Source organism: Haliaeetus leucocephalus, unplaced genomic scaffold, assembly GCF_000737465.1.
Source record: "Haliaeetus leucocephalus isolate CR32 unplaced genomic scaffold, Haliaeetus_leucocephalus-4.0 Scaffold932, whole genome shotgun sequence".
NCBI classification, from domain to species: domain Eukaryota; kingdom Metazoa; phylum Chordata; class Aves; order Accipitriformes; family Accipitridae; genus Haliaeetus; species Haliaeetus leucocephalus.
Genome location: NW_010973368.1, coordinates 6,781,334 through 6,787,074, shown reverse-complemented (window position 1 = coordinate 6,787,074; position 5,741 = coordinate 6,781,334).

The window sequence follows — 5,741 nt, the reverse complement described above, 5'->3', positions numbered from 1 at the left end:
GTGGTGCTTGCCGCTGGCTCCGGCGGGGGGGGGCCGGGGGGGGTCTCCTGGCCGGTGCGAATGGACTTTCCCTTGCTTTTACGCATGGCACAAAGACGGTTTTCATCCTCTCCCGCGTCTGAAGCCGTTTACCTTTTTCTTCCTTTTCTTTTTTTGTCCCTAGCATGCAGCTAGCACGCGTTCCTGTGCTCCCCTAAGCTCTTCGAAGTAGTTTTTTTCTGCTGGGTGGGGAAAGTAGAGTGTAAACGGTTCTCAGCCAGTGCATCAAGGAGAGATGTGGTACTTATTTTATGGCGCTTTGCCAAGGTTTGGCTACAGCTGTTGCCCTAAAAGTAATGCTAATATTAAAGCTTTGTCTGTGGGCCGTGGGCTGCAGATACTACCTGATGATTTCTGTGCGTTTCGGGTGACTGAAGTGTACAAATATTACAGTCCAGGCAGAGCAAAGGTTTTAGAATTTTCACTAATATCTGGTTTCATTGTAGTATTTGGTATACTGCAAAGCAGTACACAAAAGAAAATGCAAAGCATCCTAGTTTTCCTTTCCAAATATGAAATTTTACAGACATGCCTGTGGGTTAGGGTCATGTAGTTGCAAAGTAGCATCGTTGCTTTGCTACTTTGTCGGTTTTGTATCAGAAAATTTTAGAAAAGTAGTCAACCATTACATGTGGGGCAGTTACTCAGTAGGATGCATGTTGAATGTGTGTGATCTCAGTCTGTTAGTTGTCCTCCTGTTTATAAACTTCTGGCTTTATTTTTTGATTGCAGGAAAGGATCTATTTCTGTATAGTAAATTAGAGGGTTTGCTTCTCTTTTTTGACCAAGTTAGTACTGAATAGCAAAATAGATGTATATATGTATTGAATAATCTTCAGACTACTTGTGAATATCTTTGAACAATTTACTAAGACTTGCTTACTCTTGGCTGTATTTCTGCACTGGCATAACTTCTGTAGGGTTCTCTTGGAAGGTATCTGTGACTGAACATTGCATTTGGAATAGCAAAAGCCAAGCTTAAAATGAGCCTGCTTCAAATAGGTATGCTTTAGGCTATTTTTCAGTTAAGCAGTAAAACCTTGTGGTAGTGCATGGTCAACTTTGTCAAAGTCAGGTCTCATTCAATAGCAAGGATCATGACGCTTACCCTAGGGTTACCAAAGACGGAACAGGAACATTTTGAAATACGGCAACCAGGTGATAACTTTAGGAAGCTAGACTTTGAGCCTAATGTGTCAATAATGTCACGTCAGCATCCAGTCAAATCTGAATTGCTCGAAATCTGTTCTTCCTAATAAAGGACAAATATAAGACATTAACAGTTATAGGCAGTATAAGATTTTGTAGGTGACAAAGGTAATTTATTTGTAAAAGTCCATGACAACGTAAAAAAAGCTCAACTTTTAATGCTTACAATGCAGGTTATATGTGTTACTTTTTGTGCACACCTTTGATGTAATTGTGACTAAAACTAGTTACCTTTATGGTGCACTCTTCTTGCTGTCATACAGCTAGCTTCCAGCTGTAACTGCACAGAGAGGGGAAAGATTACTGACATTTTAGGAATAACTGCAGAAGCAACTAGGAACAAACTGCTGTCAAATGCACAAAGCGTGCCGTGGTGTATCTCTCCATAATGTGTCGGTTATTGGAAACCCAAACTGCTGAAATCCCAAGTGTTGTGGTAATAATTACAAAGAGATGCAGTTTTTGTACCCTTGAAACTGAAGGAATGTAGGAACTGTAAGCCCCCAAAGGCATGTGGCATTTCTTAAAATAGCTTGCTGGTTGCTCCTCTGATTTGGAGTGTCTGTGCATGTGTAGCAGTCTCACCACACTCAGAGTTTTCTTTACAAGATGCACAGAGAAAGTGAAATACAATCGTTTCCTTATGTTCCCAGAGGGGGAAGTACTAGATTTCAAATCTTTTCTATGTGTTTGTGGTTGTATCTAATAAATCAGGAATTTTAATTGTTGTCTTTAATCTATAGTAAGTGTTTGGAATAGTGTTTATTGAAGAGTGATTTGAGTATTTTGCTCTTAAGAGCTTGGAGTTTACAGCAGTGTACTCTTTACGAGGGAGGCACTTTAATATAAACCAGATGAAAGCATGATTATTTTAATAGCAATCTTTAAAGTTTCCATTATGTTCTCATTGCTTTCTCTGACTGAACGTGGAAATTTATTGGAAAGCTTAACTCACCTGCTATCGCATCTTTAGACTTGTTCAGTAATTGTATTCTCATGTTTATTTTTTGAGTAAACAGTGTATGAAAATAATTTTGTCATTCAACTCCAGAGTCCTAGGTGGTTCGTATAAACAGCTTGAGCATCATATAAATAATGCTTAAAGCTGACACTTAGTGTATATCTAAAACAATACAATGTGCTTCCTTTTAAAGACCAGGGCTTAAGGCTGTTTTGTCATTTTACTGGATTTGCCTCTGTTGAGGTAGGAAAAGAGCAGTCTGTGTTATTCTTCAAAATTCCACTATGGATGGTTCTTGAAGGCATTGCTGCTGCCACTGTGGAAGGCGTTGCATCCACCTGGGCTGGATGGATGTTCAGTAGGAGTGTACACAAGAGAAAGTTTTCAACTGGACAGGATTTTTCTGAGTATTATGTAAACATGTATAGGTAAAATCAGGCAGACATTGTTTCATCATAAGTATGCGGATACTTCCTTCTCTGTTCCCTTCCTTCTAATCATACAGCCATGAGTGTATCATACATTGTGATACTGTGTGATCAGAACAGTGTCCAAAAATTCTGACCCATCTTAGATCCAGCGCACTGTGTGGCTCATGCAGAGAGATTCATGCATGTACAAACTGCTTGTGTGTTCGTTAACCTGCATGGTACTAGGCTCACTGCACCCCTGTGGTCCTGCTGTCTGTTGGGGGGCTTAGCTGCTTGGTTGGGCTGTTGGAAGTTGTGCAGAAGGACGCTGTGTCAACGCAGGAGTGAACATCAGTGCTCTTAACCTGCCTTTCTGCTCTGTTGCTAAACTAATGCTGGACACTAGAAACCAGTATCCTGCTGTTTGAAATTTTTTTTTCCCTCACTACACAGCGGAAAAAGGAAACATTCCCAAGCAGACTGTTGGGCTGTAGGGTCAGTTTGTTGGATGTGAATGCTGACGTTTTTTCCTAGGGCTTTATAGACTGAGGAGGCTTTGTGAATAAACCTTACAAAAATGCCTGACTGTGGAGATAGGAGGAGGAAACTGCTAGTGGAAATTATTAGGGCCTGTTTCTGTAAAATGTGTTTTATTAGAAAAAAGTGGACCTAATAGATGATTTAAGGAGAGGAGGATTTAAGGCGAAAAAGCAATCTCCATGCTGCAGGAATTCTGATTGTAATTTCAGACGTACAGGTAGCTCACTTGACTTAAGTACAGTAACTTGCATGCCAGAGGTTAAGCATGTTTATTTGCAGAATGTGCTTTTGGCATTAAGAAACAGATGCTTTTAATAAAGTAAGGAACAATAAACAGAATAGGTTAAGTAGCATTGCTGTGCTAGTTGAATCGTATAAGCTTTATGCAATTTGTTTAATTATAGAAATAATAGGACTTAATGTTATTAAGTAGAATGTTTTTTTGCATCTGCTGTGAGTTAAATCTAAGTGGAAAAATAGTCCTGTTAATGATGCTTGGTATTTTTAAGTTCCTCACTATGCAGATTTAAAATACTAGTGCTCAAGAGTAGTCTGGCTTTGACAGTCTGTTTCAAATGTCTCTATAAGCACAATTAATGCTGTACTTGAAGCCTGGATATGTGAGCATGCAGTATTGTTTTGAAAGAAAAAAATCTGCAAGTAGTCTGGTATGTTTTGTGTCTTTTGGAGAAGTTAAGTTTTTGACACAGGTGCTGTAAATGTGGTTTTCAAGGATGGAAAACTTACCCTGTTGCTTGAGGCCAGAAATTTTTTTGAAGAGAAGTAACAAAAGGATGAATTCTAATATTTCAGCTACTTGATTTGCAGCAGCATGTTTTAAAGCTGAAAAGTGGCAAACCGATGAAATGTAAAATGAAGAAAAAAATAGGGTGCTGATAGTGTGCCATTTGCCAAAATATCAATGTGTGGTCAATAACACAGAGTGGTTTGTTGGGTTTTTTTGGGTTTTTTTTTTTTGCCTTTTTTTTTTTTTTTCCCCTGGACTAATAAATCATGTGCTGCCATTCCCCCTCCATTATTCCATAACATAGGCATAACAATTCCGTAACATGTGTGCCATATAATCTTTAGCATATCTGTAACAAATTCAACACTTCTGGGATGCATTAAGCAACTGCGTATGCGTAAAATAAATGTTTCAAGTGTGTGCATTAAATTTGTGTAGTTCCAGCACTGCATGTGCTTGGTGCAGGTTTTCTGTGTGTGTATTGGAGTCACAGCACTCCTGGGGTGCCAAACCCACTGCACAAGCACAGAATGATAATCTGCATCATTTGGGATTTATTGCTTAAGGAAGTCACGGAACGGGGGGTGGAGGAAGGTGTCAGCTTACAGAAAGTTGTAGCCGCTTTCAGATCAGTTTAAAAATGGTCTACCGTCAGCCCAAGGAACAGCCTTGGTCAGTGAAGTACGTATTATTCACAGGCTGGAGACTGATCAACCCTATTTAGAGCTCGTGGTGCTACCTTGCAGTTAGATAGCACAGATATTTAAAATCCAGCCAAAATAACGTTGAAGTTCACATGTATGTAGAGAGGTCCAAGCTGTACTGTTTAAAAGGTACAGCATGTGCATAGTACAATTATCCTATGGTCCTATGAATTAAATTTTGTGCTTTAATTGATAAGGTTAAGTATTTATATTCTCTTTCTAAAATTGTACCTGCATTTTAAAATTCATAAAATGGTTGAGGTTGGAAGGGACCTCTGGAGGTTATCTTGCAACCCACTTTCACAAGCAGGGTCACCTAGAGCCGGTTGCCCAGGATCATGTCTGGATGGCTTTTGAGTATCTCCAGGGATGGAGACCCCACAACTTCTTTTGGCAACCTAAAGTGAATTGACAATTCACTTTATCATTGACAGTTTAGGCATGAAATCAGTGTAACAGAATAAGAAGGTATGTGTAGTATTTCCACCTGAAAAATTTCTAATGCAAAAACATAAGTACTGATTGAAAACAGAAGTCTGTCTAGCCTAATAACCTGTCTTCAATAGTTTCTGTAAACAGATGTGTAAGGAAGAACAGGACATTCACATGAATGCTTCCAGTTTTTTGAGCCTTCAACATTTTTTTCAGCTAGGGATCATTCTGAGCCATATTTCGTTCCTGTTGAACTAGCAAGTGCTAACAAGTTTCTCTTCTCTGTATTTATCTAATATCCTTTTGAACTTTTAATGTTCTTTGACGTGAATATTTTGCACGTGTGCAAATGTTTTTGCATATTCAGTATGTACATTGGCAAGCAGGAAACAAATTTAGGGAATGGAAAACAATCTTCTTTTCTCTGTTTTGAATTACACTCCTTGTGGCTTGAAAACTCTTGTGCCATGGATATGTCACAAAAGATAGTGAGCAGTCCTTTCCCTTTTCACCTTATTTGAGCTGTTCTTGCTGATTTATACCTCCTTGGATATTTTAGTCACTGGGAAACATGCAGTGTATTCTGTAATGCAGTTTTCAGAGATTTTTTTTGTTGGGGAAAATCTTATTTTAACATTAAGTGATAAATTTCTTTCGAAACAACACTGACTAGTTACCTTTTCTTTTTTTAAAGCCTA